Source organism: Panthera tigris, chromosome D3 (genome assembly GCF_018350195.1).
Source record: "Panthera tigris isolate Pti1 chromosome D3, P.tigris_Pti1_mat1.1, whole genome shotgun sequence".
Taxonomy (NCBI): domain Eukaryota; kingdom Metazoa; phylum Chordata; class Mammalia; order Carnivora; family Felidae; genus Panthera; species Panthera tigris.
This window is the reverse complement of record NC_056671.1, coordinates 15,397,161-15,410,995: the sequence shown is the minus strand read 5'-3', so window position 1 is coordinate 15,410,995 and position 13,835 is coordinate 15,397,161. Positions and strand designations below refer to the sequence as shown.

At 50.1% G+C, this 13,835-nt stretch overlaps 1 long non-coding RNA gene across 1 annotated transcript; it reads left to right on the top strand.

Moving 5' to 3' along the window:
- The first annotated feature begins 4,471 nt into the window (after positions 1-4,471).
- LOC122232528 lies at positions 4,472-13,828 on the top strand. Its single transcript, XR_006209861.1, has 4 exons — positions 4,472-4,848; positions 10,444-10,572; positions 12,788-12,846; positions 13,568-13,828. It is a non-coding gene; the product is annotated as an uncharacterized LOC122232528 (long non-coding RNA).
- The last annotated feature ends 7 nt before the right edge of the window (positions 13,829-13,835 follow it).

The following is a 13,835-nucleotide window of genomic DNA, read 5'->3' as shown; positions in this document are numbered from 1 at the left end:
GGGTGTGCAAGCCCCTCCCAAGGACAATGGGATTTTAGTGGAGTTTGGCAGCATGCGGCAGAACTTGGCAAGGCAGCGTGACCGGGCTCCTCTGAACGGCGGGAGCTTGGCTCTGAGACCCTGGTACCCTGGACCTCAGCATCCTTTCTCTCCCCACGGAGGTCGTGGTCTCGCAATTCATGGGTTCGAGCCCGGAATCATGTTCTACTTCGTCAGTACAGAGTCTGCTTGGGATTCTCTCTCTCTCTCTGGCCCTCCTCTACTTATACTCTCTTTCTCAAAATAAATTAATTTTAAAAAACTTAAAAAAAAAAGAATAGACATGCGAAGTAATCATTTTCCTATGCAAAAGAAACTCCTGGACAGTAACTTATTTCTAGCCTGTTAGTGAGAGAATGTTTACTTTAAAAACTCTCTCAGCCGACTTCAGCTCAGGTCATGATCTCACGGTCCGTGAGTTCGAGCCCTGCGTCGGGCTCTGTGCTGACAGCTCAGAGCCTGGAGCCTGTTTCAGATTCTGTGTCTCCCTCTCTCTGACCCTCCCCCATTCATGCTCTGTCTCTCTCTGTCTCAAAAATAAATAAACATTAAAAAAAAAATTAAAAAAAAAAAACTCTCCACAATGCCTGGCACATAGGAAGCACTCCGTATGTGCTATTACTAGAAGTCTGATCATTTTTTTTGAAAAAAGCTTATTTATTTATTTGGGGCGGGGGGGGGGGTGGAGGGGCAGAGAGAGGGAGACAAAGAATCCCAAGCGGGCTCAGCACTGTCAGCACAGAGCCTGACTCGGGGCTCGAACTCACAAACCTTGAGATCATGACCTGAGCCCAGATCAAGAGTCGGACACTTAACCCGCTGAGCCACCCAGAGCCCCTTGATCATTTTTAAAGGCATAGAAAGCATGAGGACTTTGCTTCTGGGCATCGGTGGCAAGTCTGAGGCAAACACTATTCTGCAAAGAGACCCTCTCTCCCCTCCCACCCCCCGCCCCTCCCCCCTCCCGCTGGAACCAGCCCCGGGCAGGATGCTGGCTGGGGAGTGTTTTCGTACCCCCTCACCGCCTGAAGACAGCCAGGGTGTCACCAGGCAGATAAATGTGCTCCTCCTCTCCTGCTGAAATTGGCATGTCCGGTGTGGGGCCTCGATGATTTATTTACCGGTGACAGTTCTGCTCAGGGGTAGAACTGCCCTGGTTTGCTGACTGGTTCATTCATTTGTCTTTGTTGGCAGTGCAGGCCCCGTGGGATCCCCATCTCAGCTCCTGCCAACGCCTTATTCCTTCTGGATCTCGCTGCTCACACGGAGGGGGTAGGCACGAGGTGCTCGTGGTAGGTTTGCCTCCCCACCAGCAGACGCACCCTCTTGGGTCTGCTTCGGGTGGGGAGGTCCCAGGGGTGGTGCTGGAGGTGGAGGGCATCCGTGGCATTAGAGAAACCACGTCTTACAATCGTGGACCTTTTTAAGATGCGACAGGAGTCAGATTGCTCTGGGCTCAAATACTGTCTCTGCTATTTATTAGTTGTGTGGCCTCAAGCAAATGGCCTGACCTCTCTGATCCTTGAATTCCTCGTCCGTTATGAGGGAATAATAATACCCATTTCCCTCTATCTCGTGAGGATAGAATACCTAAAGCACCTGACACATAGTAAAGTGAGCCTGACATATGTAGGAAGCTCTTAATAAAAGGCACCTATTATTCCTATCTGTATCCTCATTATTATTCCCCTGGGCTCACAGCTGGTCCCTGGAGAAAAGGGAGTGTTTCCTTTAGGCGTTTGAGATACCAGAGCAGGAAGCAACTTACAGGACAAGCCAGAGAACTGGGTTGAAGATCTGACTCCCTATACTTTCTCTACGTGAGACCTTTTTTTTTTTAAGTTTATTTTTATTTTGAGAGAGAGAGGGGGAGGGGCAGAGAGAGGAAGGAGAGAGAGAGAGAGAGAGAGAGAGAGAGAGAGAGAGAGAGAATCCCAAGCAGATTCCACAGTCAGTGTAGAGCCCCAACACAGGGCTCAAACTCACCAACCTCGAGATCATGACCTGAGCCGAAACCAAGAGTTGGATACTCAACTGACTGAGCCACTCAGGTGCCCCTTATCTGTGTGAGATCTTGAGGCAAGGTACTCTGAGCCTCCGTGTTCCCCATCTGTAAAATGGGGATAATAAAATGAGCTACGTCATGGAAAGTATCCGGCCTCAGGGGCATTTCACGAAGATCCATTTTCTTCTACCTTGCAAAATGCTTTACAATTTACAAAGGGTCGTGACAGTCATTATGTGATTCCCACCGAGACACTGGAGCCCCATGGATGGATCATAATCCCTGACTCATGGAAGCTCAGGGGCTCAGGGAAGTGAGGCCAATTGTCCCAACTCGTATTCATTCATTTACGTAACAAATATTTATGGAGTGTCTGCTGCATACCAGCTTCTGATATGTCAGTGAACAAAACAGGCAAAAAATATCCTTATCTTCATAGAGCTTACATTCTAAAGGTGCAACACAGACAACAAACAATGGAAATAATAAATGCATAAATTAGATAACATGTTAGAAAATGACAAGTCTCGGGTGCCTGGGTGGCTCAGTCGGTTAAGCGTCTGACTTCAGCTCAGGTCATGATCTCACAGTCCGTGAGTTCGAGCCCCGCGTCGGGCTCTGTGCTGACAGCTCGGAGCCTAGAGCCTGCTTTGGATTCTCTGTCTCCCTCTCTCTCTCTCTGCCCCTCCCCTGCTCATGTTCTGTCTCTCTCTGTCTCAAAAATAAATAAAAACATTTAAAAAAAATTTTTTAATAAAAAAAAAGAAAATGACAAGTCTTATGGAAAAAATAGGTCCTGATGAGGGGGCTCAGGAATGATGGATGAAGGAGAGGTGGGCTGTAGTTTTAAAGAGGGAGTCCAGGATGAGCCTCAAGAAGAAGGTGACAGCTGAGCAAATGCTTGAAGGAGATGAGAGTGCCAGCCACGCAGAAGGAGGAAGAGCATTCCAGGAAGAGAGAAGAGCATATGCAGAGGCCCTGAGGCAGCAGTGTGCCTGAGGTGTTCACGGAAGAGCAAGGGGTGGAGTGGGGAAAGTGGGAAGGGGTGAGGTTAGAGGGGCACAGAGGTAATGCAATGTATGTGCAGAGAGAATCCTTTAGGACTTTGTAGCCATAATAAGGACTACAGCTTTTATTCTGAATGAATTAAGGAGTTTAGGAGGGTTTGAATAAAGTTGAGTCATGATCTGAGTAATATTTTCCCAAGATCACTCTGACTGTCGTGGATGAATTGACCATGGGGTATCCAGCAGCAGAGGGATGTATAAACAAAATGTGGTGTATCCATACAATGAGATATTATCCAGTCATAAGAAGGAAGTTCTGGCACCTGCTACGGCAGGGACGAACTTGAAGACATGACGTGAGGTGACAGCAGTCAGACACAAAAGGACAAGTATTACAGGATTCCACTTCTATGAGCTATCTAGAGGAAGCTCATTCAGAGAGATAGAGTGTAGGTTAGAGATTACCAGGGACCGGAGGAAGGAGAATGGAGAGCCAATCGCTTAACGCCTACAGAGTTCCATTTGCAGTGATGAAGAGGTTTTGGAACTAGATAGTGGTGATGGTTGCATTATTTTTTTTTTAAGTTTATTTATTTGTTTTGAGAGAGACAGAGACAGTGTGAGTAGGGGAGGGGCAGAGAGCGAGGGAGAGAGATTCCCAAGCAGGCTTCGGGCTGCCAACGCAGAGCCCGGCACGGGGCTCGAATTCTCGAAACCGTGAGATCATGACCTGAGCCGAAATCAAGAGTCGGAGGTTAACCTATGGAGCCACCCAGGTGCCCCATGACGCTTGCATTATTAATTCTGTGCGTTGACGCCACTGGACTGTGCACTTGGGTTAAATGGCAAATTTTGTTATGTATTTTATTTACCACCATGAAAATATTTTTAAAAAATTGTGGGCACAAGGGTGGAAGATGCTGTAGCATCTGTGGGCTCAGATCACGGTGGAGGCAGGTCAGAGGTGTTCAGATGCCCGCACACTTGGGACTTGCGTGTTTCCTGACAGGTTCCAGAGAGAGCTAGTGATTCCCAGGGCCATGCTGGAACCCGGGTCTCCGGAACCTTCCCTAGGATCCCAGGACCACACAGCGAGTGTTTTGTGCTCACTGCAGGTCACACGCTCCCAGCCTCCCAAGGCTTTCCACTCCTGGTCGCCCTGCCAAGACTGGATGTTGGATGGCTCTGGGTCCTTTCGGGGCACATAGTGGTAACTAGGTAGAGGAGAGGTTCTGGGCTGGAGCCCTTGCGGACGTCAGTGGCCCCCAACCACCACCACATCCTGGACTCACACCAGTCCTGCCCTGGAAGCTATCTAGGAGTTGGCAGGTCCCCTCTGTTTGTTGCATCACTCTGGTTGTCTAGGAGATTAGCCCAGATTAGGAACTGGGTGGAGCAAAGTGGATCAGATGAGCTCACGGACAACACTGTTGCTGTTTGCACGGGGGACCTTAGTAACCGGCCAGAAAGCGCTTGGCCCAAATCTTGTTCCTCCTGAATTCGGGCACATGGACAGGGGCTCCTGGGAGAACTGAGCATGGGTTATGGGCTCAGACAGTCCCACGTTCAAATTCCAACTCTGCTTCCTACTTCCTGTGTGACTTTGGGCAGATTGCTTCTCTTGTGATTCCCCATTTTCCTCCAGTTGAGGATACTACCCACCTCTGGGACTTCTAAGGACTTAGTGATAAGCAGGTGGATGAATGTTGTAAAGTGACCACACCTGGACAGAGAAGACTCATGTGACAGAGGACGTCAGAGTATGTACAATGCCTGGTGACCGGCTGATAAGAAGGGGTGTGTGTTATTGCCTTGTTCTAAAGTGGCAGAGGAAGGGAGGGAGTGGTCTGCAAGAAGAGACACTGAATTCTTTTTCGCAGGTGGGGAGTTTGAGAAGCCCCTGCACGCAAATGTCCAGGAGGCATTTGGAGCTCCAGAGAGCTGATCTGGGCCAGAAATGGGTGTGCTAGCTTAGACGAGATGGCTGGTGGGGCTACGGAGTGTGTAGAATAATCCCAGGGAGACTCACAGGGAGCTTAGGACAGGGTTCCCAGTGTCACTGGATCCGTGGGATGGTTCCAGGAGACAGAGGCTCAACGGAAGAGGCGGGAGGACTTTCCCAGCGTCACGGAAGGAGTCAGTCATCGAGCTGGACTAGATGTCCGGGTTTCACCTTGCAGTGGAAATGCCCCTCACCCGCCGTCCGTCCCTCTCCCTCTCTCTGTCCCTCTCCTCTCTGTCCCTCTCCCTCTCTCACTATAATAGCAGCTGATGTTTGTCATTTTCAAGTGAAAGAAATAGACTCCGCCTAATTCAGGGGAAAAGGATGTGGTGTAACTCAAATAATTGACAGGAAAGCTAAGCACTGGACCCCAGGAAGGCCAGGAAGGGGGCCACTCCAGGGATCTAGGAAGTAAGAAAAATGAACATCTCCTCAGGGGACTGTCACTGGGATGAATCAGCTTCAGCTACTTCCCATCCCAGAATCTTTGCAAAAATGTCACATTCCCACGAGAAAGGCCTTGATAGGTTTAGCTTGGGACAGGGCTCTTTGATGGAAAGTCCCTGCAAAGCTACACATAATCACGAGCTATTGAGGGGCTGAGACCAGAGGAAAGGGTCACAGATGCTGCCAGGCAGAAGCCCTAGGTAAGCACCCCAGGGACCTGCACAGGGCCCTCCGGGGCTTCCGGTACGGAGACTTGAGCACAGATGCATGTGATGGGGCAACATGATTCATTCATCACTACCCACCTAGGCCTGGCAGGGCCCCAAAGGTGGGACAAGGTAGTTTTAACGAGAGGAGGAAGCACAAAACAAGACCTCAGCCATGCAGACTAGTCATTAGATCGAGGGCCGGGTAGGGGAAGGCGTCTATATTGCCAGGAATTGCTTAACTCATTTATTCTTATATCTTAACTCATTTATTCCCCACCGCAGCTCTACAGGACATTCTCTCATCACCCCTATGTCATTGCCCGCAAGCCAGAGGCACAGAGAAGTTAAGATCTTCTCCCAGGCTCACCCAGTAAATGGTGGAGCAGAATTCAAACTAGGGCAGTCCCTGTATGCAGACTGTGTACATGATTTCTCCATATGGTCTGCAAATGCCACGTTGTAGGAGAGGAAGTGAAATCTGTATCAGGTGATGCATTACATCAAAGCATCCCTTACAAGAATCGAGTCTTAGATTTAACCACTCAGTTTGCTTTTCGTTGTCTCAAAGGCAATACATTCTCTATGCAGACTATTTGGAAAACCCAAAAACACACAAAGGAAAAAAAAATAACTTGAACATCCACCTTCTTCAAAAAAAAAAAACACCAAAACACCTTATTTTTAATGTTTATTTAATTTTGAGAGAGAGAGAGAGAGCGCGCAAAAACAGGGGAAGGGCAGGGAGAGAGGGAGACACAGGATCCAAAGCCGGCTCCAGGCTCTGAGCTGTCAGCACAAAGCCCGACGCGGGGCTCCAACTCACAAGCCGTGAGGTCATGACCTGAACTGAAGTCGGCCGCTTAACCAAATGAAGCCACCCAGAGGCCCCCCAAAATAACAACTTTTACACAAATTTATAACAACTAAATAACTAAAAAGGAGCTGCAATTTTCTTTTTCTTTTAAATGGACTATCATCCATACTGATTATCTGAGGCCAGCTTTCCCTGTGTGCTATTTCCGCAACACTAAATCATCTTCAGGAGCGTGAGAGTTAATGGCTGCGTACTTGTTCCCAATGTATGGAAGGACCATCATCTGTCTACCGAACCCCGTACCTTGAGCCATTTTGTCATTTCCAATTCTTCGTGAGTTTAAATGCAGCAGACGCTGCCAGCGGTCTGCTCGGATTTCCTCTACACCTTTTTCTGTCTGTGCACACCTCGCCAGGCTGCTGGGTACTCTTGTGACACAGATTTGCATCTGTGACTCTTTGCAGAACTGTCCTGGGGCTGCTAGGACCACTTTGCTCACAGGGTCAAGGAGCCTGATGTCTGCACACTCCACTCCCATCCTGGAGCAGACCTTAGCCAATGAGTGTTGGCATGCAAGAATTAAAGCCCAGATCCCTTGACTCAGGTTGAAACAGACTCTGATCTGTTCTAGGTTCCTTTACAGTGACAGCATGCCATATTCAGGCTACATAGATCACAAAAGACACGTCAGGCCTCCCTGCCTCATGCTCCCTCTGGGGCCACTTGCTCCGAGGGAAGCTAACTGCCTTGCCTTGAGGACACTCAACCAGCCTCATGGGAAGGCCCACATGGTGAGGGACAGAGGTCTCCAGCCAACAGCCATTACAGCGAGCTCAGAAGCAGACCCTCCGGCCCCAGTCAAACCTCCAGATGACGGCGGCCCCGGCTGACATGTTGACTCAATGTAATGAGACACCGACAAGAACCACCCGGCTGAACCTCAGCCAAATACCTGAACCTTAGAAACTGTACAATAATGTTTATTGTTTTAGGTCAGTACGTTTGAGGGCTAATCTGTTATCCATCAAGAGCTATGGGCTGTTCTTGCCTTTTGCAGCCCCCAATGCACATTGCCAGATTAAAGAAGGACATTTAAACAAATTTTTCAAAAATGTTTATTTTTGAGAGAGAGAGAGAGACAGAGCATGAGCAGGGGACGGGCAGAGAGAGAGGGAGACACAGAATCAGAAGCAGGCTCCAGGCTCCGAGCTGTCAGCACAGAGCCCGATGCAGGGCTCGAACCCACGAACTATGAGATCATGACCTGAGCCTAAGTCGGCCACCCAACCGACTGAACCACCCAGGCGCCCCTAAAGAAAGACATTTAAGTTGGTCTACCCCAGCACTTTCCAAAATTCTATGGCAGTTGAACACACCCCATTTCTTTTTCTTTTTACGGAACTCACTTGGGGAGCTGCCAATCTAGTGTGAAATCTTGGACGCACCCAGAGATTCTCAATTTCTGTCACTTCTGCAAAGACATTATTTGCCCTCCAACAACCGCGTCCGTGCCGGCTCAGATCTGAGGGTCTGACGGGCGCGTGTGTGCGCACAAGCATGCACAGCTATCGGCAGGAAGTTCTGTCATCCTGTCTGCTGTGGATTTTAGAAGCTGTCACTGTCAGGACCAGAACAAGCCCATCTGTCACGCAGCTCTGACAGAGCACAAACAGGCATAGGAAAAATGAAATCGTCCCGTGGTATCAGGTCACGAGGCATCCTCTCCAAGACAGCTGGCCACTGCCTTTCCTCTGCTCTCCCTGCTCTCCTGAGCCGCCGAGGTAGTATCCTCTGTAGTTAATAAACTTTTTGCTCATCTTCCCAGCCACCTTCTGGGGGATACTCAGGGTGGCAGCAAAGGAGTCCCACTTTACAGATGAAGACACAGAGGATTAAGGGTTCTGTCTTTTCCAAGATACACGTCTACTTGGACGCCAGAAACTCTTACCCCTTCGCCCGCCACCTGCTCCCTGGCTCAGGTAACACAGTGCTCTGGCACCAGTCTGCCGGAGTTTAAAACGGTCTTAGCTTCTGTGCCACTTCCCAGCTGCAGGACCTTGGGCATATTTCTGGATCATTGCAGTTTGGCTATAGATTAAATGGAAAACGGGAGGTGAAGGGCACAGACAACACCCATTTGGTAATTGCTATTGTTGTTAATACTCATCCTTGGGGTTTCCACCTTTGACATCAATTCTTCCTGTTAGCCCCTGATAACCCTCCCAACCTCTGTGGACAGAATCCAAGCTTCCTCTGGGCTCCTCCTGTGAGGCCCCTGTCCCAGCACCTTGTTTTCCAGTGGTTCCTAACCCTGGCAGCCAGTTAGAATCCCCCGGGGAGCTTTTAAAAAATATCCACGCCGGGGCGCCTGGGTGGCTCAATCGGTTGAGCATCCGACTTCGGTTCAGGTCATGATCTCGCAGTTTGTGAGTTCAAGCCCCGCGTCGGGCTCTGTGCTGACAGCCTGGAGCCTGCTTTGGATTCTGTGTCTCCTTCTCTCTCTGCCCCTCCCCCACTTGTGCTCTAACAATAAATAAATGTAAAAAAAAATTTAAAAAAACATATCCATGCCCAGGTTGCATCCCTCCCCCCCCCCCCAGACCACTAACACCAGAATTTCTCGAAATGTTTCTAGAGCATGAGCTCACCCTTACCCTTCCCTTGGGCCAGTGAGAGGTGCTGGAGGCTGGGTGTCTGGGCTCCAGCAGAGGAGAGAATCTCAGCACCTCCGCTTGGGACCTGGAGGGGGAAAAGTGTGAAGCCAGCCAAGCAGGGTTCTGAGGGAACCTGCTTCCAAGTCTTCCAGGGAGGAAAATGCTGCGGGCCAAACCGTCAGTGTGTTCTCGGCCCCTTCCCTCTGTCCCTCCCTCTGTGTTCTCTTTTTAAATGAACCCTCTCCACAGTTTTGCAAGATAACCCACACTAACAATGGTGCTGATAACAGGCCATGTTCTGAGCCTTTGCCGTGCCCTAAGGACTGTGCTGACGGCTGAAGGGGCTCCAACCCTCCTCCTCTTTCATTAAAAATGCCGTTTTCTCCTGATGTACAAGAACAGGTTCATTCTTAGGCAGGGAGTGCGCTTGGCCACTGAGGTTGTGGAGGTGTGGTGTCTCCTTTCTTCTAGAGCTCGGACAATGGAAGCTGATATCCCTCCAATGCCCCTCATTTCTGCTTTTCTTCTCCCAAATGGAGACCTTGAGCAGTGGGAGGCAGATGCTGGGAAAATGTCAGCTGCAGGTGCAGACTTCAGGGTCTCCAGTGGTTCAGTAACCCACCATGGGTCCCTGGAAGACCCTGGACTCAGTTTCTCAGGAGGGGCCGGGCTGAGGCCACCTGCTGCTCCTCGCTTACTGTGGCCTCGCCCTGTGCTAGCACCTGTGGGCTCAGCCTTTCACACACACCTTGGATCCTCATATCAGCCTCGCATCACGACCCTCCATTCTTGTGGGTGAAGAAACAAAACACTTGCAGAGGTCAAGTGACAAGGCGACACACACAGTGGTGTCTGAACGCAGATCCCTTCCGGCCCCATTGCTTCCTGATCTCAGAGCCCCTGCTCAGTCCTGCCCTGGAACCTGCTGTTTTCTTTGCTCGCTCATTTATTGCCTGAAACCCCATTACACCCATGAGGGCGGATTCCCACATCTGTCCTGTTCTCCAGGGTCTAGTACTGTCCCTGATACAGAGTAGGCTGGGCAGGGCGGGGTGATACTCCAAACCTTTAACAACCGGCAGGGCCGGGCACTGACTATTCAGAATGGCCACGGCTCCCAAGGCAGTTGCTTATTCCCAGAGGGACTCGAAGGGCAGGGGAGGTATCTGTGTTTTAGAATGGAGGTTTTGTGATTATTTGGTTATGGCAAAGCCACAAGATCAGGAGATGATGGACTGTTGAAAAAATTGCTCGTTATGCTCACAGGTCCCAAGAGGAGATGGCTTGTCACATTGCAGGGGGCCGTGTGGAGAAGCACCAGAGGCCGTTAAGAGGCAGAGGGAATGGGGAAATGTGAGCAGGAGTTTTCCCTGTGGTCTCTGCAGGAAGGAACAGGTAAGGCAGGGTAGACATGCTTAGGATGGGCTCGACCGAATATTTTCAGCCAGCTTTGGGGAGCAGGGGCTGTCTCTCAGTGTCTGGCACCTGACCTTGGACGATGAACGGCAGCGAACGGCCGGTGGATAGTGGTTCAGAGCGTAAGGCTGGGATGAAGAATGTGGTCGGTATGGGCTCTGGATTCATTGGTTTTCATACAAAAAGTGTGCCTTCAGGTGCGCCCTTTACTACCTCTGGGAATTAGCCAAGCTTGGGGTGGGGGTGGGGAGTCCCCAGGCAAGTCCCCAAGTGGTCAAAGCATCAGAATAAAAAGACATGCTTGAGACAGGCTAGGACAATGGGGTCACCTTAGAGGCTCAGGCAGTGTTGCTTATCAAGCAGTACTGAAGTATTTCAATATTTGGACACCTGTTGCCGCCGTACCTGGGCATACAGTTGAACTGGTGCCGACCTTGAAGAAAGGCACTCAGTGAATAGACCTTGAATCGCTGAATTGGGGGGCTGGGCCTGGAGTGTCTCCCTTTCCCCATATCTCAGTTATCCTTGGAGAATAGTCACGGCAATGCTGTTGCACGCGGCTACCCTTCCCTTTCCCTCAGGAATCTCCAGGTAGAGCACCTCTGCTTGCACCCAGGAAGGCTTGGAGCTGGGGATCAGGTGCATTATTAGCCTTGCTGCAGACAAGGTGACTCGGCCAGCCCTCAGCAACCAGACAGCAGGTCCCCCAGCAGGCCTTGAGCCTTCCACCCCTTCGACAACTCCCGGGCTCCGGACATTGTGTGGGAAGGGACCTCCCAGCAGCCCCACCCCCTGCCAGCTCCAGGTGTTGGCTCATTTAAGAGACAGTATTGATTTTCACATTATGATGCACAACTCGTGAGGCCCCGGGTGGGGGGTGGGGGGTGGGGGGAGAGAGAAGCCAGCGCTGATTCCGGGAATTTATTTCAAGACACATTAATTTGTTTCTTCCCTTCAAGGTCAAATCAAGGCATCTCCATATATCACCATTGGCAGCCGCTGGCTGGCAGGCAGTTGGGAGGGGCAGAGGTGGGGGCTGAGAATAAGGCTTCCTGAGAGCCAGGTCAAGGGAGTCCGGTGGGGAAGCAGGCTCCGGGCACCCCCTGTCCCAGCATCATCATCGAAGCGAGGGCTCAGGAACAACACTCTTTCATTTTGCTGGAGATCTCCTGCAAAGGGCCGAGTCATCTAGCTTGATGTCAAGGCTTGTGTCTTTAAGCTGGAAGCTCTCAGAACTGAGATCATGCCTTTGGCCCAATTTTCCAGGGTGACCTACCCTCGCCATTCATTTGCTCACTACACATTTATTACTTGATGTCCCGAACATTGCACTTAGCACAGCAGACACAGAGGGTGGGCTTCCCACTCTCCCCACTCGGGGTCCCCCTGTTCATGAGCCCGGAAGTGGCAACCGTGGAAATAATGGCTTCATTTTCCTCCCTCCGTCACCAGACCCTCACAGTGTAAAGGCACCCACTATGCTGTGTCACTCGTGGTAGGTGCCCAGTAAATATTTGTTGAACAAACATCAACGGAGTAGAAATTTTCCTCCTCCCATCCTTGAAAGTAGGGCAGTTAGGGTTACTTTTGGTTTTTATGATTGTTATTACTTCTCCCGCTGCACAGACACCCAAGCTGTTATATGGTGTGCTGTGTGCGGGTAGGGGTAAGTGAGTGGGGGCTCTGGCCAGCCTGGTGGGAGTCTGAGCTGAGACCCTAAAGAATTAGCCAGTGAGGAGGGTGAATTAGCCAGAAAGGAATCATGGAGAGAGAGAACAGTGTATCCAAGGTTCTAGTAGCAAAGAGAGGGCTTGTCTGGTTGGAGGAACAGAGGGGAAGTTAGGTGGGGCTGGAGGGTGTGGGTAAGGGGTTAAGGTAGGGCAGAGAGAGATAGCCCAAGGACAGATCCCATAATGCCTTGCAAGTCTCACATAGTGGCAGGTACTCAATCTGTCCAACAATGGGGAACCATAAAAGGATTTTAAAAAGGGCATGCCTTTCATCTGGGCTCATGTGTTTTCTTCTGCTGGTGAGGCCTCTCCCCCCAACCCTACCCCTACCTGCCCAAGTCATACAACCCTGCCCGTATTCAAGTCTGACAGGTTCTCCCCCTCTTATGATTACCCGTCATCCCTCTCCTCCTCCCCCTGCAAAGCCCCAACTTGAAATATCATCTCTCTCTTCTTCCCACAAGGTGACGGACTCACTGAAGCCACCCTTACATTTTCTTTGTCGAGAGAAAGGCAGCACGAGGTAATATTTCATAGTAAGTCTGGAGTCAGATTGCCTGGGCCCCCTACTTACCAGGTGTGTGATCTGGGGTAGCGCCCTTAACCCTTCTATGCCTCGGCTCCCTTATCTGTAAAGTGGAGAGGAGGGTTGAACATGCCGCATAGAGTTGCTGAGCAAGAACACCGATTACACACAGGAGGCACTAACATGGTGTCTGGTACACAAGAAGGAGTTAAGTGAGGGACAGGCATGCTTTTATCTGCCTGTTTGTTATGGATCTGTGAGCTGCTATGGGCAGAAATTGTGGCTCGTTGTTTACTATATGCTTGGCTCCTAGCACAGGACTCAGCAAGTAGGTGCTCGGGAAATGTTCACTGACTTCCGCTGTCATTTGTGGGTTTAGAGATGCCCTTGAAAATCAGCCCAGGAGCTCCTCGTTAATTCTTCCAAAAGCAATCATCTAGGTTCGAGTTCTGTTGTTATCCTGTGACTTACCAAAGCCACTTAGCGTCAGCTTTTTCATTGCAAAATGGATGTCTACTTCTCAGGGTTGTCATGGGGATTAAATGGGACTGGCTCCAGGGACAGAGCATGTGGCCCAGTTTTGGTCAATGAGATTAAAAAAAAAAGTCTTCTAAGAGCGTCTGGAAAATATCTTGTGCACTTATAAAAAAGAAAGTCAGAGGAGAAGACCTTTTTTTTTTTACCCCCACCTTTTCTTTCTATGTGTTGTCACGCGAAGATGAGATGACTGGAGCTGCTGCAGCCATCTTGCAAACATGAGGACAGATCTTGTAGACCTGTCAGAGATGGCAGAGGAAGAAGATCTCTGGGCTCTTCGTGGCATAAGAACTGAAAAAGTAGCTCTGAAATCACTCACCCCTAGACGTCTTACAAAGTTAGACACAGATGTTTATGTCATTTAAACCACTCCTCGTTGGGTATCACTGCTTGCAGCCACAAGCATTCCTAATTGATATTGGGTATCTAAGTGGCATAGCATTTAGTTT